Genomic DNA, 27327 nt, shown 5'->3' with positions numbered 1-27327 from the left:
TGGGGAGGTAGGGGTGGGGAAGGGGAAGTTAAATAATTGTTTTGTCCCAATGCAGACACAACACATACTAGGAAAGGAGTTATAAGGAGTTTATAATGTGGCAAAGATTGCAGGTCCTTTTGCACACTGATTTACTTTCCTTTGGTGTTCATGTACCTTTAGTTCAAAAACCACCAACAGGCAGGGAAGTTTTCTCAGTGTCCCTGGAGTCATTAATTATCTGCCCTCAATGAAAAGAGTTCTTGTGGGCAGCTGCAGAAATGGATTGGAAATGGAGGTTTTCTGACAAAGTCAGAAACACAGGTGTGGCTTTGTTCAATTAAAGCCCAACAAGAAACTAAGCTGAATAAAAGGGTGGGAAATGTGGAAAATGAAAAGGAAAAGTGATAGCACAGCCTCTGTGGGGAAAAAAAAAGGATAAAAGAAAAAAGAACACAAAACACCTCCAACCTTGCTAAGTTTTTCTTAATTTGGAATTGGGGAGTTTAGAATTCAGAAGACTACATTTGATTCATATTATAAATAGGCATTTAGAATTCAAGTTGTTCCTTCAAGACATAAAAATAAATTTCCCTGAAGCTAAAAAGGGCCATCCTTGTGAAAACTAAATTATGAAATGGGATTATAAATAAAAGGCTGGAACCTTAGAGCTCATCTAATCCATTCCATCATTTTAAAAATCAGGCAAAGGGGGAACAGACTGGGGTGATTTGCCCATGGTCACACAAATGAGAGAATTAGAATTTGAACCCAGGTTCCCAGGTGACACAAATCTTATATTCTTTTTATCTATTCACACCACCTCCCCTTGAACTGAAGGAAACAGCAAATTATGAATTGAAGACTCTTACCAAAGATTTAGGAATGAAAGAGTATGGATTTAAATCCTACATTTATTACTGAGAACAAGTCATTTAATACCTCAGTGCCTCAGTTTTCTCCAGGACAAAATGAAAGAGTTGGGCTGGATTATGTTGAGAACCAAATCCATGACTACACCCAAGGTGTTGGTATTATTATGGGGTGAAATTTAATGAGTTAAATTGTTTTTGTGGAGGCCCCGTTTCACTTGCTGTTCATGCCTGAGTCACATTTATGTAGCACCTCCTGTCTACAGAGCAGCTCTATACCAAGACTATGCTAACTCAATTTTTTTAAAGAATTGTAATTTCCATATTAATAGTTCCATAATCAATGCTGTTCATTTGAGCAGCATTCCCAAACAAAATTATACTTAAGCAGTTGACTACTCATTTGAAGCTTTAGTCAGATTCCTCCTGTTCTGATTCTCCTTTCCCTCTTCTTCCTCTATTCTCTATAAAGAAATAGGTATAAATAAGTGTTATATTTGAATTATAATTTCATATAATTTATATACTGAATGATAATGAATTCTTGGACTCTTAAAGAGTATATGTTCCAAAGGTATGCGGAAGAACATTTACTGAAACCCTTATGAAGGTTCTTCTGGAAATTTCCCTCCCCCCATCTTCATCATCATTAAATCCATGCACATCAGTAGTAGAAATTTGTACTGTGAAACCCTGCAGCAATATTTTCCTTCATTTCCATGACAACAGCTCCCTATCAACTTCTGAAGGAACCTTCGTGTATTGTAAACAAACCTCTCTTGGCAATTGGCCTGTTTTCATTCTCTATCTCATCTCCCATCAGCTCAAAAGCTTCTCTTCAAAAAGAAATAGGTTGCAGGTGTGTACTCCTTTTTCCTTACCCCCTCCCCCTTTGTTTCTAAAAGAGGTCGATCCTGGAGATTAAAATTTTCTCTCCTTGTGTTTTTTTGAACAGTCCTACGAAGCCAGACTGTTTTACCTGTGTGTACCTGTATGCCAGTTATCTGCGGCATTTTAACCCACAGGGTGCACTGTTCTGCATCCCCACTTGGCTCCCCTTGGAAATGGTGCAGAGTAAATACCATATTTCTTGAAGTAAAAAATCTAACCACAGAAAGAGCTCAGGAGCTAAATAATAGGGAACCAAAATGAATTGTAAGGTAATTCTTTTCAAGTCCTTCCTTTAAAGACTGAAGTGGACATCATTTGTACATTGTGAAAATATTTTAGTGGCAGGAATGGAATGTAGACAATAATCCAAGAGAGAAAGACATTTTTTAATTGCATATTTAGCCCTCTGTTTAAGGACTATTGACACTTTGATTCTCAGGGCCCCCTGAGTTGTAGGTAAATCATTTGCTGAGCATAGCATAGAGTTAATGTGTGCAAGTCACCTCAACTGGGCTACCAAACTCCACTTTTTTTGAAGACTGAAAAACTCTTAGTGGCTATTACTTGACTAAGGAACATCGTTTTAAATAGTCAAGAAAATGAGGGGAAAAAAGAACACTCCAATCCCTACAATTCTCTCCAGCTCAGCACCAAGTAAATGAAGGGCTACCAAAAAAAACAATATGCCACTTCCAATATGGAATCTTATGGTGGGATGTGGATTCATTTAATCAAGGACTTGGCCCCTCCTTCTATATTTAATCTACAGTCCCTACTGTGGAACTTTTGCACGCATGATAGTATGAAGTGGTCTCTGGAGCATTTTAGTTACTAAATCCTCTTATACAGAGTCCAAGATGGGCCTTCTCAAAAAGGAATTATTCTCCATAAGAAGCAATGTTAGAGAAAGGTTGTGTTGTGACTTTAGAGCCACCTACATGTAAGGTATATAAACAAATACATAAAATAAAAATAAATAATTAAAATAAAAGTTAAAAGGTAAAAATAAACTAAAAGAACACTTTTATAGCAATTCTTAGACTTTCAAAAATGCTTTCATATTTATTATCTCATTTTATAAATTAGGGAAATTATATCTTTGCATCAGGATATATAATTCTATTTATTTTATAAACAAAAAGGAAATAAACCCAAATTTAATTTGTCAGAGGAAAACTTTCATTTTGAAAAATGTTATGCGGAATCTACCATTATCCAAAAGCACAGTTTATTTATAAATAGGTTGAATATTTTAAAATTATTTTATAAGGACTTGCATTCATTCAGATTTCACAGGATCTTTGACTTTTTCCACAGAAGAGGGAAATGGAATTATTGTCCAGTATGTTAGAGGGAAGAGGAGAGAGAGTCTGGTGCTTGTATTATAGTTCCATTTATCATTTGTCTGGATTCAAGCTCATATTTTGAAACATGCCATTACAAGAGCTGTAATTTTCTTCTTATTCCATTCAACTTGCCTCATCATTAGACCAAAAGAAAAAAGGGGGGAAAGTCTAGCTTACATTTCCTTATGCCATAAGACCTCTCTTAAAAATCCCCACCCCTCCAACAGTTCTCCATGCCATTAAGCTCAGAGAACACAAGCATCTATTGGAATATGTAAATTTACATTCTGAATGTATCTTTTAATTTTAATATTTTAACATACTTGGTGCTAAATGGGAAAGAATTGGAGGGATTGAAAGTTTTCGTTTCCTCATATTTCTATTTAAGGTGATGTTAGATAATTAAATAGTAACAACAGAGAGTCCCTCAGACTTTGAGGAAAGGGGAATTGGAATGAATAGAAAACATGAACTTTGTACTGGAGAGGTGTAGAATTGAAGCCACTATCCAAATTTCCAAGAATTTGGATGGTTTAAAGTGACCCTGTAGGAAAGTAGACCAAAAAGTTTAAATAGCTATAAAATACGTAGAAAGAGCTGAGGATTGGGTAGACTAGGTCTATTTTTGTGGGCCAACCCTAGGATTTTTGTTTGTTTGTTTTGTTTAGCACAGAATGATTTTTGGAAAAAAAATCTATTTCCAAGGATGTTCTGGAAATTCATAAACAAAAGTTAGGAATTTATGGTATGCCTGCCAAAAGTGTCTAAAAAGGTGGTACCCAATCTGGCGTCTCATCGTTGTTTCCAGGGATATCTCAAATAATCCCTGCTAAAGTGTTAGCTGATAATTACAGTGTTAGGTGATGACAGCTGAAGGGCCAGCCCTGGGTTATTTCAAAGGGGAGTATGAAGGACAGGAAAGCCAACCAGACCTTTTGGTCTTTAATGTTTCACAGTACATTTATAACTTCTGCCCTGGGCACAGCCATCTTAGTGAAGGAGAAAGAAATTCTTAAATAGGATTGAAGAGGCCAGGAAAGAGCTCCTTTTGCTTTTGTTGCCCTACCCCGCCCCCCTTTTAGGCCCATCTGTTCTAATACTGTAAGTTTGGTATTTGAGAACACAAGTGGCCCATCTCACATTGCAACAGCTTCTCTGGGGGCACCTGCCATCCTCCTTATCCCTCTGGCCAGACTATCTCTAAGAGGTTCCCAACCCCTGCTTTGAAGTATCACAATTTACTGAAGCTACTTTTTGTTTTTAGTTGGTCTGCCCACAAACTAAAGATAATGTGACTTTGTGTGGAAATAAAACAACTTCTCTTCTTCCAAAGAGGGTGATGGCAACAGTGTAAAGGTAGTATGGTGCTGTGGAAAGAACAGTGAATTTGGAGTCAAAAGGGTTGGATTCAGATCCTGATTCTGACACCTATGTGACCTTGGGTAAGTGTATTAACTCATCCAGTCTTCATTTTGTTCTACTAGAAAACAAGAGGGTTGGACTGTCTTTGATCTCCTGTTTCATCAGTTTACTAAACACCTACAGTGTACAGAGGACTGCAAAACAAGGGAAGGAAATAAGTATTTATTTAGTGCCTGCCATGTATCAAGCACTATGCTAAATTCTTTTTGCAAATATTATTTCCTTTGATCTCACACCAATCCTGTGAAGTAGGTAGGAAACTGAGGCAGACAAAAGTTAAGTGACTGGTACAGGTTTACACAGCTTTGAACTCAGGTCTTTCTAATTCCAGGTACAGTGTTTCATCTACTGTGCCACCAGCTGCCTCTGCCTCTAACAGATAGGGAGATAACACTTGTGATTCCTTCCCTTGGTGAATTTAAAATGTAGCTGGACATACAGAATCTATAGCCTTATAAAAGGGCTTAAGACACACTTGCTAAATGGTATTGTGGTGATACCTGAGTTTTGAAATCAAATTTGAGTCACACTAAATGTGTAACCTTGAGTAAGTTACTTAACCTCTGAGTTTCAGTTTTCTCATCTGAAAAAGTGAAGCTAATAATATCTGTTGATTGGTATCCCTTCTTTCATAGTTTTACTGAGGTGACCACATGAAATCCTGATTAAAAAGTGCTTTGTGATTATCATAGAGTATATAAATGAGTTAATGTCATTGCAAAGAAATATAAAAACACATGGTATGAATATACTGTGGGCCGATTCAGAGTCAATGCAGAGGAAATTAGAAGTGAGATTGAAAAGAAATCTACAGGGAAAGGTTCCCTGGAAGAGTTTTAGAATCAAATTGATTGGAAGGAGGGACATACAATATCAAGAATTCAGAGGCAGATATCCCTTTGAGTGTCGTAGAGGGCCTTGTACAAACCAAACACCTATAAAAAGAAAAGCTTGCCCTGATCATCATAGCTCTTTGGGAGTTCCCAGAGGTGACCAAACTCCATTCTTTTACAGGTGGGGGTTGGGGAGAGGGCGAGAGAATTCAGGAAGGAGGGGAAATGAAAACCTTAAACATTCAGGGAATACAAGCTGCCTCATCAGAGGAGGGGAAGAAGGGCCCCAATAATAAAAGAAAACTTTAAAAAAGCTGTAGTAAGCTTCTTCAAATCTAAAAATCTCTTGACCTGACCCATAAATAATGACTAACTCTGTTTTGTTATCCTTTGAAACATCTTTCCTGAGCTACTTGAAATAATATGGTATTGTGGCATATGAGCTGTTTTTCAGGAGACAAACCATAAATTTTTTTAAACACATTCCACAAGGCTGAAAGGTAGATAGGTGCCATTTGTTACATATGTCCTACCTGAAGGCACAGAAATAAATGCACACTCTAGGTGAGTCTGTACTGGGAGTGCTTTCCCCTTTCTGGATCAACATCTGCTAGTCTGGTCTTGAGTCTCTTTCACTCTCTCAGATTGTATTTCATGGCTTAGAGGCCTTTGAAAAACCACTGATAACAAACACTCTTTGGTCCCTTGCATTTCAATAGGAATCACTTGAAACTTCTTATCATTAGGACCTAGGCAGACCATAGTATTGGAAAGGGCTGGGAGTTGGGGGGAGGGAGGGAACTTCCAGCTCCCATGAGTAATTTGATGGAAAAAAAAAACACCCCGCACACAAACACAACAAAACAACAAAGAATGTGTTAAACTAAACCAGAGCTCACGCCAAAAATTACTTCTTTCAGCAGCACCAATGACCTGCCTAGGTACTCCCTTTTTCCTCATTTCAAAACATAGCAGTCTATTTACATCACACCGGATGGCTACAAATATGTGACATTTACAGAGCAGGTTTGGCTAGACATCAAGGCGTCAAGTGCACTGTTTCTGTAGGAGCCTCCTGTAAAGTTATGTAAAATCCACATCTGCAGATCTCCTGACTAAAAGGGTTTTTAAATGGTCCCTGAACAAGTTCACCAGTCAGTTGAATTGGGCAATAGGGAACACCCACATCCTTCACTCTGGCCAGAATGAATATCAGATGCAGTCTCTGCATAGACCTAAATTATGCTGAGAGGCCCAGAAAAGTCTCTTTAGGAAACAATCAATAGGTAGACAGGCTAAAAAGCACGTTCATTTTCAAACCTTTAAAAGAAAAGCTTTAAAGGATTCCTTTCTTAAAACGTTATTGTTTTACTTAGCTTGTCTCAGGGTGCCTGGGTCTTATGAGTGGTTAGATTCCTAGGATGAAATCGGGAGCCGTGGCTTATTCTATAAGTTTTGTTGGCCTTCCTATTTGCAATGATGCTTTCAGCAATATTACCCTCTGTGTAGAGCAGAGTGACTGAAAGGCAGATGTATAACCCACAGTCCTTTCCTCGCTGAGTACATATGTAATCTGTCACGGTTTGTTATATTTCTGGCTCTGCCAGTACTTTTCAGCCTGGCCTGTGGCAAGTCAATTAACTTCTCCTTACGTCTGTTTCCCTGTGTGTAAAATGGAAGTGATAATACATGCCACCCAACTGCCTCTCCAGGGGATTGTGAAATTACAGAAGGCAAGACTTGTTTGTGTCTTGAAGCAAAGGTGATGGTAAAGGAACCACTAAATGTGGATCATTATATTGCTTTCAATTCTATTCATTATAGTATCATAATTTTCACACATGGAAAAGATAGTGCCATGAATACCCTTCCCCAGTATTTCCAGACTCTATTGCATTGTTCGCCTCAAAACAATTCCCACTTCCTTTTACTCAAAACTCCCTGTTGCCTATAATTTGCCCCAAGGAGGCAATATGCTGCAATGTGGGGATTTTTAACTTGGAGGCTAAGAAGTTGAGGTTTTGGGTCTTTTTTTTTTTTATAACTGTACTTCAATATAAGGGCAGCTAGGTGGCATAGTGGATGTCATCTGGAGTCAGGAAGACTCATGTTCTAGATTCAAATCTGGCCTCAGACATTTACTAGCTGTGTGACCCTGGGCAAGTCACTTAATTCTGTTTGCCTCAGTTTCCTCATCTGTAAAATAAGCTAGAGAAGGAAATGGCAAACACAAGATACGTTTGCCAAGAAAACCTCAAAAGGGATCCCATGTGACAGAATGAGTCAGATATCACTGAAAGAATTAAACAACAGCAACAAATTTCAACTTAGTTTTTTTTCTTTGTGATCCTATGTGTTTTATTTTATGCATTTAAAAACTATTCTGAGATGGAGTCTGTTCTTGTTGTTGTTGTTGTTGTTGCAGTTACCAGACTGAAGAATGACCCAATGAAATCAATGAACAAATATTAAGAATCCATTCTAAGGATAATTAAGACATTAGATCTGGGTACAAAACCTGCCTTAGATATCAGTTGTATGAGACTGGGCAAATCACTTAATTCCTCTGTGCCTCAGTTTCCTTATCTCTCAAATGGAATTTAGGAGAAGCTGGATTAGATGTTTTTTAAAGGTTCCTTTCAGCTTTAAATGTATAAACTTTAAAGTCTTGCAGGGCTTCACCTGGAGATATCATGAAGAGAGAACCCACCATTTCTTAAGGCACCAAATCATATAGAATCTATGTAAATTCACAGGTAATTCATCAATAGAATACCAAAATTAGTAGGAAAAGAGGAAATTACTCTCTTGTATACCTAGTATATTTCCTGTCGAAGTGTTTATCAGAGCAAATATATTCATCAAAGAAAAAATACTTTTTAGTAATAGCAGAGAAAAACAGTGAGCAGAAATCTCAATTATGCTTCTACTTATACATAGAAGCATAGAGTTATTGCTAGAAGGATCCTTAGGAATTATTCAGTTTCACCCCTTCATTTGACAGATGAGGAAAATGAGGCACAGAAAGGTAGGAAGAGGCCTTAGTGATTATCTAACCTAATCCCCCATTTTACAGAGGAGAAAACTAAGGACCAAGAAATGACAAGTCCAAGATTATACAAATAATAAGTAGCAGACCTGGGACCTAACATAGGTCCTTGGACCACAAATGGATTTCCAGATTCTTCCTATGGAACTAAATACAGGAGAAAGCCATGCACATCAAATTCATCATATCATTACATATATTCTATCAAAACAGAAACCCTTCATTTAATGAGCAAATAATTAGATTTTAGAATAGAAACAAACACAAAACCATAATTAATACATTTGCTGACTATTCTTCCTTTTCATAAATGTTAGCCCAGCTGTAATTCTTTTTCTTTAACAGTAGAATGTAAGAGTGTAAGGTCCTTAAGTGCAGAAATTATTTTCATTTATATCTGTATATCCAACAGGGTCTGACACTCTTACATTCTGCTGTTAAGGAAAAGTCAGTACAAATCAGAGGGGAAACCTGAACCCAGGTGCTTAATAAATGCTTGCTGAATTGTATGATGCTTAATAACTGCTCGCTGAATTGTTTTCAACTGAACTGAATACATCCAGAGTCATCACGACAAACACATTAATCGCCTGCTATGTACAAGGGAAGAAGCATTGCCACAGTGGGATAGAGGACAAGCCTAAGAATCCAGAAGACCTGGGTTCAGGTTTCCCCTTTGATATGTACTGATTTTGGGATCCCAGACAGCGCCCCATACAACTCTCCGAGACTAAGAGTTGAAGAGTAGGTGCCATTTTGCATCTGTAGAGAGCATTTACTATGTCCCAATGAAATCACAGATCCAGTATGAAAAAAAAAAATTACAGGTTTTGTTCTATCAACTGCCTGGAATCAAAGCATCCTTAGGAATAATCTCTTATTATTCCTAGAACACCTGAGTAAGTTTCCTTTCACAAAGAACACATTGATCCCACTACAGTTACCATTCCCTTTATCCCATTTATATCCTATTTTTTCTCAGTCTCTTCTGCTCTCGCCAGATTCCGTACATTTATACAGCACTTTCCAATCTATTATCTCACTTAGTTTCACTAGGAAAAGGGAACACAAACATTTGCCTGCCACAAGTACACAGAGGCAGGTCTATACGAGCAAAACTTTTCCATGTGTCCCCCATTCTTCTCCCCTCTCCCTTACTGTTGGTCTACAAGGTGCTCCAGAGGTGAAGCAGGGTGGGAAACTGACCCAATGAGAGCCAATCAGGAGAGCTTTTGGCTGTAAATCTGACCAGGTGTGATTCTTGTCAACCAATCCAAGAGGCATCAAAAGTGAGACTAAAAAGAAAAAAAAGAAAGAATGTGATTGCCTACCAGTATTTCCCATTGTGCCAAACATATTTGCTTGCTGTCAGACTATAACATCACATTTCCCACACATCAAAATAATAGGAGAATAAGAAAGTAGGAAGAGGGGACTGTGTGTATCTAGGCAATGCATAAATATTTACAGGAACAATCAATGCAATTAATTGAATGTTGGTTGAAAATTTGCTGCTTATCTGAAATATCAATATATTTGTAGTGAAAATGTGCTTTACAAATTATCCAGATCACTGCCTTTGTTTTCCACTTAGTTTTTATAAACACTGCTAAAATTTCATCATAGCTTTTTACCTCATTTCGTCTAGGCCTATCTGGATTTCTAACAACGGCACATCTGGACCCATGTTTTCACCCTAACCTAGATTTACTTCAGGGTATTTTAAAAATTAAAAGATCAAGAGGTTTATCCATTTGTTTGGCGTGGAACATGGTAGTCTGCCAATCTCATAATTTTATGAATACAGAAATATAACTACAATGACAACAATAATCATGTTGCTTACTTTAAGTTTTGTAAAGCACTTTACACATACTATTTCATTTGATCCTCACAACAACCCCAGAGGAATGTGCTGTTATTATTCCTAATTTACAGAAGAGGAAACTGAGGTAGCATGCCTTGCCCAAATTTATAAAACCAGTAAGTGTCTAAGGTCATATCTAAATTCAATTCTCCCTGAGTTGAGATCCAGCACTTTATTCACTGTGCTAAAAATAGGTGCCTATTTTTCTAATTTGTACCAAAGAACTAGAATTATTACAGAAACCTATGATTAAATAATAATAGTTCACAGTTACGTAACATTTGTATACCTTATTCCAGTTCATAATCACAACAACCAAATGGGATAGACAGTGGAAAATATAAGACTCAAAGATACTAAATGACTTTCCAAGGTCACAGAGAGTAAATAACAGCTGGTACTTAGGTCCAGTGACGCCAGCCCTGAATAAATACTCTGCATTGCTAGTCAGAGACCCATCACTGATATATTTTAAGCCTGGATCCAAAAAGTCAAATCCCATCTGACATCTTCTCAGTCAGTTGTTCATTTCCTAAATTGGCCTTTCTCACTTAAAATATTTTTAAAAATTCTACTTGTGCTTTTGTTTTCAAATCATAGCAATTTCTGGATTCCCACTTCTCCTCCTCATTGCCCCCCACCCCAACTTTCTCTTGTGGCAAATTAAAACAAGCCAAACATATCTACAATGTTGGAGAGCTATCAAATATTGCACATTCATAGTCCAATTAGCATTTCCTCCTCTCTTCTTTAGAACCCAGATTGGTTATTGTAATTACACACTGCTTGGCTTTATTTTATTATTCTTTTCATTTGTATTGCTGTAGGACACATTTCTTCTTACTTCTCTCTGCATCATGTTCCAATGTTTCTCTGAATTCTTCATGCGTGCCATTTTTTAATGATGCAATAATCCTTCAGTATGTTGACATACTGCATTTTGTTCAGGTGTTCCCAATAGGTGGTCAACACTTCATTTTTTGTTCTTTGTTACGACAAAGACAGATGGTATGTATGTTTTATTATATATAGGATCTTCCTCTTTGCACAAATTTTACCTCTGTAGGCTATATACTTGGCAATGGGATGTCTAGGTCAAAGGGTAGAGACAGTCTAGCCACTTTTTTCACATAATTCTAGATGATTTTGCAGAATAGTTGGATCAAGTCACAGCTCCATCAATATCATATTAGTGCTTGTTTTCCTGATGCCACTCCAACTTTGACTGTTGTTTTCATCTTTGCCAACTTGTTGGGTGTGAAATGAAATTTCACAGTTAATTTTTTTGTATTTATCTTTTTAGTCCTAATTTAGAGCATCCTTTCATATAGTAGTAAATACCTTGCAATTCTTTTGAGAACTCTTCACATTCTCTGATCATTTACCTATTGAAGAATGGCTCTTGGTCTCATGTATCTGTGTTAATTTCCTAAATAGCTTGGATATTAGATATTTGTCAGAGACATTTGATGGAATTTTTTTCCATTTGCAACTTTCTCTTCATATTCTATTTATTTTATTCGTTCAGTATTCATTCTTTTAAAGTTCTTTTTTTCATAAAAACCAATGATGAAAACATCACCCATGCCCCTAAGGTCTTTAGTTTCTTGCCCAAGACTTTATAATCCTTTGCAATACTTTCTAGATTACCATTGACACTATCACTTATGCCCACATTAATCACCAGAAATCAACAGGTTTTACATGTGTTGTGATATTCTCCATCACATGTTGGATACAGGTCCTCAGAAAACAGGAAACTTTTATTGTTGTTGTCAGATCAATAAACAACACCTTTCATCTGGGAATCACTAGTCACCATTACTGACAATGTCTTTCTCTGATTTTGAATGAATGATCACTCGTCTGTTGGCAAATGTGGATCCATATCATTTTTCCATAGGGGACAAGTGTTACTTTCTTTTCAAAAAGTCCAGTTTCTTCCTCTTCAGGAAAGGTTCCATACCTATTCAGGAGTATGCTGGTGCCAGCTCCAAATGGCTCAAGAGAACTGACTGTTCAGTTTTCCATATAAGCCTTTATACTTCAGAAATGGCAAACAATACAAATCAGGCTTGATGTATTGTTTTGTTGAATATCTAGACTGAAAGAAGTGGTGGAGAAAATGTTAAAAATGCAGATTAAACTTAGGTTAATGTGTTGTGCATGCATTCTTCCCTCTTTTCCCCCCACTCACTCCCCAGTCAGTTGTTAAAAGTTTTCCAGTATACCCCTTCTTATTACCTAATTCTGGATCTTCAGTGGTCCTTCTTAGACCTTCTTTGACCTATTACTTTCTTTTTCAAAAAATGTATTTTATTTTTAATTTGTAGAATAAAACAAGCATTTCCATAACATAGTATAATAAAAAGGTGATTGCACATGAAACTGCAAAACTACTGTGTACAATTTACTATTCCTTTTAAATATACAACAAAGTTTACATATAAATTACCTTCTTGGAAATATTTTGAGGATTGAGAAACTGGAGGACATTAGACTCAGAGAACTCTTAACAGCTTTTTGGAAGGGCAGCCATAAAAATGTTGTTCAATAGGCATTGTTTGGCAACCAGACATTAATCAGTGGATTACAAGGATTTTCTAACTTTAAATCAGAGAGTTTTAAATGAAGACTCTGTCCATGGGGACAGACTTAAAAATACACAATATCTGCACATACTTTTTATTGCCTCTTCTGCGATCTGTAAGCTTTTAAGAGTGAGGAATTGCCTTCTGGAGAGGAAATGCCTCTAATAGCTAAGACACTAATGACTAATACTCTTCTTTGGAGGAGAAATATCAACTTAAGATTTTCTCCTAGTAAATAATTTTTTCCCCAAATGTAATCTTATTTTTATTGATGACTTTTGTTTCACATAATATTCATTTCTTAGTATGCCTGTCACCCTATTCATTAAGCCATCCCTAATAAGGCAGCCAATTTTTACCTCAAAGATATAAATTGCCCAAGTATATTCTCTTGATAAATGTGCACTCTTCATGTATGACTCTCTACATGTGTTCTTTTGAATATGTTCCCTATATGCATACCTCTTCACATGTGTTCACTAGATGTATCTTCTCTTTCCAGTATAGCATAGCATAGCATAACATAGCATAGCATAGTGTATAATGTGCTTTTGTGAGATAGTGTACTCTGGGTTACTTTTCTTACTACATTATTACATTAAATGCCTTTGCTTCAAATGGTTGTATCCTCTGGCTTATTAGCAAACATAAACATATGGGTGAGGGGGCAATTATTGAGCAATAATAGCTCAGGAGCTATTATTTTGGTGCAAATTGAGAGATTGTTATGAATTTATGGTTGCTTTGACCCATATGTGAATTGGAGAGTGCCCCCCAGGTGCTACAGAATCATGAAATGTTAACATCTGGTTGGGACCTAAGAGATAGTGTCAGGCATTAGATTAGAATGGAGGAAGAACATCTCTTCCTCTGAGGCTGATTAGAAGAATGAAAGAAAAGATTTGTAGCTGGAAGGGATTTTAGAGATCTTGTTGTCCAACTCCCTCATGTTGGAGGTGAGGAAACTCAAACCTAGAGCTGTTCAATGACTTGCTCATGATCATACAGGTAGTAACTGGCAGAGCTGGAATTTGAACTTGCCCAGGGTCATACAGTTAATAAATAGAAGAGGCAGGCTTTGAACCCACAGGGTTCTTGACACATTGCTTCAGTTACTTTAAGATCAAGAGGTTAGTGGATGAGGCTTACACAAGGTGGTCTTCATCTTCTCGGTAAAGTAGAATGGGAAATCAAGAACTATCTAAGAGGCAAGTGAAGATATTATACTAGAGCTCAGGCAAAAGGTAAGTGTTGAAGATAAAGACCTGAAAGAAATTCCCATAAAAGCAATATTTTAGTTTGGGTTCAATGGGATGAGAAACAAAGTAAAAGTCAAATGATGAACTATTAGAGAATGTCCACAGTCAGGAGTAGGGAGGATGTAGAGGAGCCACTAAAAGAGATTAAGGGACAGTTGGGCAAATAAGAAGAAAACCAGGATACTGTCAGAAAAGCCGAAGAATATGGGGAGTAGAATGTGTCAACAAAGTCCAATGTCACAAAGTCAAGGAGAATGAGGACTAAGAAAATACCATTGAATTTGGTGGTTACAATGTCATTGGTAACAAGAAAGTATAGTTTCAGTGGAGAGTCAGAGTATAGGAGGTTGAAAAGTAAATGGATTATGAGAAAATGAGGATGAGGGACTACCTCTTTTTTAAAAAAATAACAGTAAGGGCAGCTAGGTGGTATAGTGGATTGAGTACCTGCCCTGAAGTCAGGAGGACCTGAGTTCAAATCCGGCCTCAGACACATAACACTCACTAGCTGTGTGACTCTGGGCAAGTCGCTTAACCCCAATTGCCTCGCTAAAAAAAAAAAAAAAGAAAAATTGACAGTGGATGTCAAAGTTAGAAAAAAATATATACATGCACTAAAATATTCATATCAGTATTTTGGAAGATAGCAAAAACCTAGCAACAAAATGCATGTCCATTAACTGACAAATAGCTGAGCAACTTGTCATATATGGAAGTAAAAGGATATTTTTGCATTATAAGAAGTGATGAAATAGCAGGAATTTGGAGAAGCATACAGAGTCTTATAGGAATCGAAGCAGAATGAAGTAGAACCAGCAAAATAAAATGCAGAATGATTACAATAATGTAAATGAAAAGAATAATAAAAATGAATCTGAATGTTATATAACTATGATAACCAATCTTGGCTTTGGAGAAGAGATGAGGAAACATGTTTCACCTATTTGATTGACAAAGTATGAGACTAGCAGTACAAAATATTGGTTGCTTTACAGCATAGTCACTGTAGCGATTGGCTTTGCATAACTGTTTTTCTTTGCTATAAGGGTAGACTTACTGAGATGAGGCTGTATTTCAAGAAAAGATTGATATAAAAAATTAGGCATCAGTAAAACATTCTATTTTTAAAATTCAAAACAGTAAAATAAAACAAAATATAACAAAAACACAAGTTTGGCAATGAAAAAGGAGTCCTGGGATAATAGCTTGAGGGGACCAGAGAATCAAGCAAAAAAAAAAGACAATTTCTGAGATAATGGAGGTCTGTGCATGATTGAAGAGAAAGGAGAAAGAACTTAAATAGCGTGGAAAATGTTGGAGACGATGACTGCTTTATTGCCAATCTTTAAATAAGTAATCTGTACCTATTACTTACATTTCCTATTACATAATGTTAGAGATCAGAAGAGAAGAAGCTTCTGGAATAGTCCATAGTGGTCATAGAGTTTAAAGCCAAGTGCTAGGGTGCCTGGCTGTCACATTTACATAATTAAGGCAGGAATTTGAAACAAGGGATTGAGAAGGAGCCATGCCTCAAAATTATTCTTCCTAGGGGCTTTTTCCCCTATCTGTTTCCCCCCATTTATCTGCATGACTTCTACTCTTCTCTCTCTTCCCATTGAACCCAGCCTAAAATACTGCTTTTATGAGAAGTACTTTCAAACCTTTATCTTCAACCCTATCTCCTTTATGAATTCTAGTCCTGTTTCTCCAACTACCTTTTGGACATTTCTCTGATTTCCATCTTCACTTTAAGCTTAATATTAATAATACACAATTTTTAACTTTGTCGTCCCCATGCCAAAACAAGTCCTCTCCTGATTTTCCTGTATCTGTCAAAGACACCCCTCCTCCAGTTACCCAGGTTCATCTCAGTGTTTTTCCTGATTCTTCCCTTTGTGTGATTTCTCATCACCTAATTGTTCCAAGGTTTTAGTGGACAATCATAGATTGATGGATTTTCCTGTTAGAGGCATTTGCATTATAATATGGAACTCTGAAAGAATTTAGTTCTAAGACATGAAGACTCATATTTCTATTAAAGATTGTAAAGCAAGTCCCTCACAACAACCCTCTGAGTTTGATAACGCAATGTGTAATTCATGCATAGGGGTGGGAGCCGGGGTCTATAACCACTATAGTGTCTTGTGTCTCTTACAGAGAAATGTGTATACATATTCACTCACTAGTCTGGTTTCCTTCACATCAACATTCTATCATACTGGTAGGTCTAAGTTCCTAGAGAAGGATCACCAATACACAGTTACACTCCAATTCTCTCAGGAGCCTAAAGATAACCCAGATGTAGAATATAATACCCCAACTCGTTATCTTTGGTCTTGAGCCCCTACCAATGAACTTCCATTTACAAAACTATTTATTTAGCAAAAGACAAAAGAATGTTAATAATAATATCACAAGTACTCATATAGTATAACATGTAGGAATAATTAAAATATATTGCAATACACCGATAAACACATTTTATTCTTCCAACAATGCACTCAGCTCTGTGGGGAAAGAGTGGACGTAAACTTACAGAAAGCCGGAAGGGAATCACATGAATGAAGAAATCCCATTTGCTTGGTTTAACTCAAAATTTGAACTAGAAGTTTTGATGTCATTGTTGTCTCATCCATTGAAATTCAGTTTCCTCTAGAATAAGAATTGTTTCATTTGTAACATTTGTGTGCCTAGCACCTGGTACAGTTTCTGCAGGTGCTTAATTAATATTTCCTTGATTGATCAGTCCATATAGGAATATCTATACTATATGAAGCTGCTTCTCTTCTAATGGTTGTCTGCTGGTCCATACCTATCCCTAAGTGAAAGAGTCTTTTTATTTGAACCAATGAAATATTTATATGTTAAACTATTGAATTGATGAGCAATTCCATTTAAGCCAAAAAAATTGCGAAGCACATCATTTTGGCTCTTTCTTGGCCACACATGCAAGCCCAGTCAGTTCACCAGGATTCTTTGTTATCCTCTCAGAACAGCAATCACAGCAAAATAGTTCAAGTTGATTCTTTGAGCAAGGCACACAAGCCTAGTCAGTTTTTCATTCACCAGGCTAGTGCGTCATGCAATTAGATCTCAGTATCCCCTTATACAACAAAGACACTGCATAACCTATCTTTCCCCTTTCTGCTTCTCCCTCTCAAACTAAGGAGGGACAACAAAGAGGAGCAGATACTTCTGACATCTCTCATAAATGTTAGATGACACAGAAGGGTAACAGCTGGAACCAATCAGTAACGGAAGCTTTCTTGTAACTTAATTATTCCACTGGTTCACACAGCTCTGACAAGATTCTCTTTTTACTCTCCAATGATACTTACTATCCTGACTACTCCAGTCTTATCCTGACTTCCTATATCCTTCCTTGCTTAAATCATAGCTTCTTGATCCGTAATGCATATTTCATTTATAAGGTCACAATTTACCAAATTTCTCCTGTGAAATCATTAATCCTCATTTAATTGTCAGCATCCAAATAGTTATGCAATTTTCTCCTTTTTTGCTGGTTTGCCCACTTGTCTTAAAATAGTTACATGCAAAGAGATGAAACAACACCGTTACCTGAAGCTCTCACCATTAATGTTCTCAACATGGTAAAACATCACTATTGGTATCTTTGAAAGTCCATTTCTTCATGTTCATATTTTCAAGTATTTAATAAAGTTTCTTTTTCTATTCTCTCTAAGCCATGAAACTATTCATATTCAAATGAGATACTATCCTGCATCTTTTACATACAAATGAGTTATCAGTCTATATAAATAGGAAGCCTGCATATTTATATCACAGTTCATTTTTTGCCCTAAATTGCTCAAGTATCATCAGAAAACTACTCACACGTATATTTTAGCAGTTTTTATTAAACCAAAGTTATTTTCCTACTCTTTTCAGCCATTAAAAATTATCATCTATGATAGAGGCAACACTTTATGTCTTTTACTATGGGATTTAAATATTTTTATTTATGTAAAAGAACTTTTTCTTCCCCTTTTCGTCATTGAACTGATACACATGAAAGGTCAATACTTTAAAAGGACTGTACCTTATGCAGTATTAATGCTCCCAAATTTTGAATGTGAAGACTGAGTCTCTGAGAGCCTAAGTAACTTGCCCAAGGTCACAGAGCTATGGTCTAAGAGTTCTGATTCTAAGACTCAAACTCTTTCCACTACTATGCTTTCTTCCTTCAAAGAATAACGTGGTATTGAAATTGCAAGCACTAATGCAAACCATTGGGTAAAAATATTTTGAGATAGGGGGGCCTGTCAGTGTATTTGCAGTCATAACATAAAAACAGCTACCTATTACGTCAATATTCTTTCTCTCCATACACCCCATCTTCATTCTCTTTCACCTGTAATCACTACATCCGTGTTACATGTCTGCCATTTTAAGCTGATTATTTTAGGTGCATTATTATCTGTTTATATCTTTCCTAAATTCTTTAAATCCAAAAAAAGTAGTTCTGCTTCCCAACCCTTAATTATCTGCCTTTCCATCACTTTTGTCTCTTCCTGTTCCAAGCAAAATTCCCACCATTTACTTGCCCCATTTGCAATTTCTTCCTTTGCTCTTAAAAGGATAAGTAGTATCTATCTTAAACAAAGAGCAAGCATTATCTGTTATGGATATAAACTAAAAGACTTTCCAATAAGATCAATGGTGAAGCAAGGCTGTCTATTATCATGATTATTATTCAATATTATACTAGAAATGTTAGCTATAAAAATAAAACAAGAAAAAAATTGAAGGAATAAGCACATTCAATGAGGAGACAAAACTATCACTTTTTTGCAAATGATGATGGTTTCCTTAGGGAACCCTAAAGAGTCAACTAAAAAACTAGTTGAAATAATTAATAGCTTCAGCAGAATTGCAGGATATAAAACAAACCCACATTAGTTATCAGCATTTCTATATATTACCAACCAAATCCAGCAGGAAAAAAAATAGAAAGAGAAATTCTATTTGAAATAATAGGAGACAATATAAATTCTTGGGAGTCTATCTGCCAAGATAAACCCAGGAACTATATGAACACAATTACAAAACAGTCTTCACACAAATAATGACAAATCTAAATAATTGGAGAAATATGAATTGCTCATGGGTAGGCCAAGCCAATATAATAAAAATGACAATACTACCTAAATTAATTTAATCAGTGTCACACCAATCAAACTACCACAGAATTACTTTATGTAGCTAGGAAAATTAATACAATTAATCAGGAGAAACAGACAATCAAGAATATCAAGGGGATCAATGAAAAGAAAATGTGAAGGAAGGGGGCCTAGCAATACTAGCAAACTCTACAAAGCAGTAATCATCAAAATAATTTGGTACTGAATAAGAAAGAGTGGTTGAGTGATGGAATAGATTATGTAATGCAAAATACAAAAGCAAGTGAGTACAGTAATCTAGGGTTTGATAAACCCAAAGACCTTAGCTATTGGGGCAAGAGCTCACTATTTGACAAAAACTGCTGGGAAAACTGGAAAGTAATCCAGGCATATACCAACATCTCGAACTGTATACCAAGAGAGCTTATAATGAGTACATAAAGGGTGATATTACAAGCAAATTAATGAAGCATAGAAGAAATTACCTGTCGAATCTATGGATAGGGAAAGAGTTCATGACCAAGCAAAAGATAAAGAGATACACTAGACATAAAATAGATAATCTTGATTTGTTTTTTCAGTTGTTTTTCAATCATGTCCAAATCTTTGTGACCCCATTTGGAATTTTCTTGGCAAAGATATGGGAGTGCTTTGCACATAAAATTAAAAAGAAAATACAAATCAAACCAATGCAGCCAAAATTCAAAGAAAAGCAGAAAACTAAGAAAAAAAAATTATTTGCAGGAGTTTCTCTGATAAAGGTCTAGTTTCTCTATTGAGAACTGAGCCAAATTTGTAAGAATAAGAGCCATTCACCATTTGAGAAATAGTGAAGGGATACAAACAAGCAATTTTCAGAGAAAGAAATCAAAGCTACCAATGATCACATGAAAAAATGTTCCAAATCACTATTAATTAGGGTAATGCAAATTAAAATAACTCTGAGAACCATCTCACACCCATTAGATTGGCTAGTATGAAAGCTGGAGTTGATATGGAAAAATTGACACACTAATGCCCTTTTGGTAGAGCTGTGAACTAACCCAACCATGCTAGAAAACAATTTAGAACTATACCCCCCCAAAAAAACTACAAAACTATGTATACCTTTTAAGCCAATAATACTACTACTAGGTCTATTCCCTCCCCCCCCCCAAAAAAAAATCAAAGCAAAGAGAAAAAGATCGTGCATACAAAAATATTTATAGCAATTCTTTTTATGATGGCAAGGAATTAGAAACTGAAGGGATACTCATTAATTTGACAATGGCTGAACAAGTATGGCATATGAATGATAGAGTACTATTGTGCTATGAGAAATGATGAAGGGGATGATTTCAGAAAAGATAACTCTTTCAAAAGATTTCAAAAAGATTTCAAGATATGTCTACCCAGATTTCACCTTATCACCTCAAATTCAAAGTGCTGCTCTCCCTTCACTTTCTCTTCCTTTTGACTTTATTATTTCTATCTTTGCAGTGCCCACTTTCCAAGGTAGAACATTGACTCTCTACTTTCCTTCAAGTCTCACCTCCAATCAGTTACAGAATCCTATTGATTTCATCTCCATGGCATCTCCTTGTCTGTACTAGGATATAGAAGAATTTTAATACCATTGCGCTATAATAGCCTGACTGAGGACTTTCTACCTCTTGATTCCAATACATTCTTCATGTTATTGTCATATAATCTTTCTCGCACATCAATATTACCATACCATTCCTCTGCTCAAAATCTTTAGTGGTTCCCAATTGTCAGTAAGTAAAGTTCAAACTTCTTTGCCTCACATTTATGCACCTCTGCAATCTGGGGCCACCCTACTCATCCAGCTTTATTTTATATTACTCTCCACATTCCAGGCTCCCTCCAAAATGGATCATTCTTTTCCCAGTGCCCACTGTGATCCTATATCTCTTTGTCTTGGCTCAAGCTGTTCCCTATGCCTTGAATGTCCTTTCTGTTGGTTTTACATGTTGGGAGTTCTAACTTACATACTTCAGCTCAAATGCCACCTCTTCTGCTAATCCTTCAGTGATCACCTATATCAATAATGACCTTTCTTAAGTTTCTGAATTAATCAGGTAATTTCTCAGAATTTTAGACTTTTCAAACTTCAGTTCTTTCTATACAATAATAAAGCATTTAGGAGGAACATGACACAATGCATAGAAAACTGGACTTGGAATCAGGAAGACCTGCCTTTGACATATACTAATTATTTAAAAGGAGCCTTTCAGTATCCCTAACCAACTATTTAAGACTAGAAGTTACAGATGAGTTGTTGATCTACAACAGTGAAAGAGTCTATCATACCAGTAGTTCCAATAACTGAGGAAATCACAAATCTAAATCCACCATTACTACCCTCCAACCCAGACTTAAGAAACAAACTTACTAACTTTACATTAACAATAGAAACATCTGCTGCCTTCACAGGGTGTGTGAGACACCATAAAAAACCTCCTGAAAATTACCAGACCTAATGGCCAGTACTCACCTCTGATGATTCATGAGGACACACACACGGATAGCATCTGAAAGCAACCAAAAAGCATCACTAGGGATCCTGAATCCTTGGCAAAAATCTGAAAGTTTGGGCAGCATAGGTGAAGTTTTCTTCATTACTGAAAACTGAAGGTTAGTTTCAGAAGAAAAAGTTAGATATGCGAAGTGAATAGCTGGCTGAGTAAATATGCCTGAGAATCAGATTAAATCTTCTGAACTTCAGGTTAAACCATGAGAATGATAGGCCCTTGACAAAGAATGTAGTATATTTAATAACTGTCAGTAGGGGGCAGCTAGGTGGCGCAGTGGATAGAGCACCGGCCCTGGATTCAGGAGGACCTGAGTTCAAATCCGGCCTCAGACATATAACACTTACTAGCTGTGTGACCCTGGGCAAGTCACTTAACCCCATTGCCTAAACAAAAATAAATAAATGAATAACTGTCAGTAAAAACATTTGCTAGGAATATTGTGAATCTAACCAAAAGAATTCTAAACTTAGAAGGGAGCAGAAAAGAGAACTATGTCCACATATATGCACACATATAGATTTCACAAGACTGATATGACAGTTAGTAGCAGGTAAAATATGAGAGGAAGAATAATAGAAAGGAGGACCAGAAATTCATGAAAGATACTATCTGAGAAGCAAGACAGAAGTAAAACTCGTGGCCACAGGTATTTATGGATAAATATACAAAAAGAGTAACAAACAAGAGATACTTGAGGTCTTCACGTAAGAGGACAAATTCTATGTCATAGTTACCAGTGACATTTGTAGGATGATATTTATGATTAGCATCTGAGGTATTTACTTCATTCAAAAGGAACCTGAGATATTAAATGGTGGTAGGGGAGCATTGTACATTCAGAAATTCCAATCTTGGAGATAAATCTGTTCATGTCTCCTATCCTTATCCCAAAAGCTCAGTTACCCTAATCAAGAGTCAAAAGACACCTGAATAAACAAACTTGTAGAGAAGGCAGTTCTCAATTCCCTCGACCTCATCAATCAGCAAGCATGTTTGAGTGCCTGCTGCATGCCAAACACTGCACTAAGTACAAAGGTAATAATGAAACAGTCCCTGTTCTCAAGGAGCTCACATTCTATCAAGAGTACCCATGTAAGCATATACAAATTATACAGTTGGGGAGAGACCAAGGCAACTGGATGAATCCAAAAGGGCTCAATTAGGATGTACTGCTTGAGCTGAGCTTTGATGGATGTCACCAGGTGTGAAGCTGACAACCTGCAAGGCCCTGGTGGTTGCCAGAAGACCCATCACAAGAACTTAGGCTGGAGAAATATTCCAGCTTGGTGCATCCCTTCTTCACCTTACTTCAGTTTCCTGAGGGTTGTCACCTCCCCTTCTGAGTATAGGAGTCCGTGGAAGGTTGTACCCACGTGTATGGGTGGGGGATCCTGGAGGGTAGAGACAGCATGTGGCTGAGAATGATTCTTGTTCATGCTTGTTTTCCTCTTATTTATTTGGCTAGACTATTCTAATTAAATATTCTGCTACTGGATTTACAGTTCCTGCATGGTATGTTGCTTGCAATGGGACTTAATTTAATATTAGACTCTCTGCTACTCCAAGTTGAATCCAGACCACAGTGTGCTTTCAGAATTGAATAGAATGCCTATCATAAAAGCAGGGCCAGTATTAGTCAGGATTGTTTCTTGCCAGAATAGGAAGAAGCTAAGGGGATGTCAAGGGCAAAGGTCCACAAAGGACCTTCTTTTGCTGCTGATGTGGATTCCTATAGATTTGACTATTTTCATGGACTTGGGACATTTAGTTATATTCTATTGATTTCTTATTTAGTCTCTAACTCATTGGCCTCCTAGCCCCTAGAAATTTTTGAGCTACTTTGCTGAGGTAATGATTTTTGTTGCTGGTTTTTTTTGGCCTTAATGTCTCTTGTTGTGCTCTTGACCTGATGCTCCAAATAACTTAATGTGATACCTGTACTGTTAACCCTATTGTCCCATTTGTCTTAGTTATGACCCAATGTCATTTGTTATATTGCCCCTTTCACAAGATCATATTACCTAATCAATATAGTAAGTGCTGTGCCTAGGGCCTATCAAAATTGAAGAGCATGTGAAAAAATTATTAGTTTTTTTTTTCTATACATTGCACGATAAAACTATAATAAGGACCCTGGGAAGACCACTTTTTTTCCCTTTCTTCCCTTAATCTACCCTACCTCAATGAAAAACCTTAATCATGTGAATATAGTAAAAATGATAACCAAGATATGTCACTAAATTAGCATGTTTGCTTTATGCAGCAGTCTTTAATCATTAGATATAGGATCAACAAAAGGACTTAAATTAAAAATACAGTGGCATAGCTATTGTATGGTCTACACACCTGCAGCTTTTCTCTAATTTAGTCTTTTATCAATTCTGCTATAGATATGTCTCAAACAAGAGTGCTAAGATGCAGTTCTTGGTGTACAGATCTATCTTTGGCTACTCCTTACTAGAAACCATCACCATCATTAGTGAGGAAATAAGCAACACCTGCAATGAAGGAATTAGCAAACCTCTCCAGAGCAGCCAGTGGCTGTCTGGACTCAATCACTGATTCCTGGTCCATGGAAACTCTCCTGATTTTGCTAGCCCCTGAAGATTGTGATTTTCTGTTTGGTGTTCTGTTGCTTAAAGGGACCTTCAGTTGCTTTTTCCCATGTTAGTTCATCAATCATGGAGTGGAGGAGGAAGCAGGCCAACCCCAGAGCGGAAATCCTTTGGTCATCACTCTCTTTGCTTCTTTTTATCTTTGCCCTTGAAACCTCCTTGGCACTTGCCCCTTAGCTACTGCATCTTATGCCTTCTGCTACCAAAACCACCTACTCATTTTGTGGATACTGATTATCCTTACCTTTTGGTTCTTTCTGGCCTGACCTTGGCATTATTTTGCTGGTATACAGCTTATCAGGTGGGTAGCCTGTTACTTTTTTTAGGACAAAATTAAGAACAGTTAGAATAAGATCAGTCAGGGTTTGAAGAAATATTAAGATTGCTCTTTCTCTCCCCCTTTCACCTCTTTCTTTCTTCTCTAACTGGGGATAATATTTTAGATAGCTTATTCTGGTCCAATGAAACAGGAAATACTTAATGTTCTCTCATTGTTAAAAATGCTACATTAAAATTCTAAATTTGTGGACCTCAATTTTTTCTTCTTCTCAGGTCAGTGTGCCTTAAGGAAAAAGAAGAAAAAAACTATATTTTGTTGTTTAACAGGGGTTCTCAACCTTTTTTCATGTTGTGGACCCCTTTGGCAGTCTGGTGAAAACTATGGATTTATTCTCAGAATAATGTGTGTTGCCTACATTCATACTTGAAGGAAATAAAATTAATTTCGGTTAGAGGTTAGTGAAAATTAAGATGTAATTTTTTCCCACCCAGGTATACGGACTCCTTGAAATTTCCTCGGACCTCACATCAAGAATCCCTGCTGTAGGGCATGGCCAGATCTAAAAGACTCACATGAGAATGACAAAGCTATAAACAAACCAAGACCAAAACTACGATGAGTTTTCACAGACTACAAGCAAGAATCCCAAATACTGATATGCTAGATCACCTAGTTGTTTAGCTTTGTTGTTGTTTTTTCAGTTGCAAGGCCTTCATGGAAACCATGGCACCATTTTGCTTTATTAAACTAAAAGCCATCCCTGCAAACCATGTATTTTTTCCTCTAACACAGTGCTTGTTGTGTAAATGTGTGTAGTCCATAAAGAAAAGAAGAAAAAGTCTGAGCCTCCCAAATATTTAGAAAAAAAAAGTTGTCCTTGAGACCAGGCACTGTCTCACTTTTGTATTGTATTATATGGCTAGCACTTTGCTTGATGCATAAACAACAATTGTTGTTGTTTAGTCTTTTCCAGTTGTGACCAGCTCTTTTTGACTCCATTTGGGGTTTTCTTGGCAAAAATACTGGAGTGGTTTGCTGTTTCCTTCTTCAGATGAGGAAACTGAGGCAAACAGGGTTAAGTGATTTGCCCAAGGTCACACAGCTAGTATCTGAGGCAGGATTGGAAACTCAGCTCTTCCTGACTCTAGGCCTACTGCTCTATTCGTTGTACTGCCTAGCTGCTTGCCTGGTGCATAGTAGGCACCTAATAAATGCTTCATGATTAATTAATTGATTAGTTGTTTATTATCACATGGAAACAACCCTGGACTTGGAACTAGGAGACCCAGATTCAAATACTGGCCCTAGTATTTACTAGCTATGTGACTCTGGACAAACCATTTTATCTCTCTGATCCTCAGTTTCCTCAGCTATAAAATGGGAACAATAACACTTACACTACCTATCTCAAAGAATTGTAAGAAAATTATATTCTATGCAATATAAATGTGAGTTATTGTTATTATTGCATAGATGTATCCAGAAGCTGTCTTATTCTTCTGCTCCTTACCTCCAGCTTGTTTTTCTCCCCCTCAAAGAAATCCTTTTGAGGTTTATTCTTAGAAGGAATCTGTGGTGGGCCCATTGAAAGGGGAAAAGTTCAACCCTGATTGGAAATCACAAGTGTGAATGACTTTGGTGGTCTCAAATGATGCCGCTTTTGTCCATCTCACAACACTTACCACACAAGTTGGCACATTTGACTCAAGCAGGAACTGACTCAGGAAAGGCCTGAAACTGGAATTAAAGGGCTATTACAAAGAGGTCGGCCTAGGGACAGGACTGTACTGAGCTGTTCTCACAGCACCTGCCCCTCTCACTCTTGACTCCAGCTTTTGATCTTGTGTTATTAAAAAAAAAAAAACTAACCTATAGATCAAAAAGATGAAACTGTGAATGGATCATTACCATATAGCCAAATGCCTTAAAAAAATTAAATAGAGACAATCACATCAGATAATTTATTTTAATTATGTGTAAGAATTTTTGATCTCTACAGTAACTTCTACCTAACCTTTATATTTTCAATGAATGCAAAGCATTTTTAAAAGCCACCTGTTGTACCTTGAACTGGCTACTAACATCTGCCTTCCCACACCACTACCACCTCCCCTGAAACCCTAACCCCATGTCAGTTCTAACCCACTGAGGTGAATAAAATCTTACTTAACTGGAATTCTTTGGCTTGCCCCATATTTGTAAAGTAACTGTGAGGATAGATGTAAATGCTAACTTTTTGGGAAAGTTAACAGTTTCCTTAAGAAAGAGGAAAGAAAACAAATCTTCTGAGCAGCACTGATTGTTTGGTGGGTGCATTGACACCTTCTGTGACAGCATGAGGGAATGTGCAGCCTGGGGTCTGTAGGAGAAGCCTCGAACAGTGTTATCCAGTAAAGGTTACTAAAACAACAGAAGTCGTTTTTGTCTTTGGATGTTTCGGAATAAGCTGAATCCAAAAGAAATAGAGTGAGGGAATGTTTTTTCTGGCTACTTCTCTTGTTGCTTTCAGCATCCCAGCACGATGGGGCAAAGCCACGTGACTGCTTTTTTTTGAGATGGAGAACATGAGAATAGCCCTTTCTCTGACTGTGAGTCCAATCTACAAATTCCAGCCAAGCTAGATTTCTGTCTCTATCCAAAAC

General features: G+C 36.9%; 1 long non-coding RNA gene across 1 annotated transcript; it reads left to right on the top strand.

The window, feature by feature from the left end:
* The first annotated feature begins 1635 nt into the window (after positions 1 to 1635).
* LOC110200128 (uncharacterized) lies at positions 1636 to 25446 on the top strand. The gene is made up of 3 exons (XR_002322167.2): positions 1636 to 1710; positions 4422 to 4530; positions 25177 to 25446. It is a non-coding gene; the product is annotated as an uncharacterized LOC110200128 (long non-coding RNA).
* The last annotated feature ends 1881 nt before the right edge of the window (positions 25447 to 27327 follow it).

Source organism: Phascolarctos cinereus, unplaced genomic scaffold (genome assembly GCF_003287225.1).
Source record: "Phascolarctos cinereus isolate Bilbo 61053 unplaced genomic scaffold, phaCin_HiC Scaffold_7;HRSCAF=346, whole genome shotgun sequence".
NCBI lineage: Eukaryota > Metazoa > Chordata > Mammalia > Diprotodontia > Phascolarctidae > Phascolarctos > Phascolarctos cinereus.
This window is presented reverse-complemented; position numbering and strand designations above follow the sequence as displayed.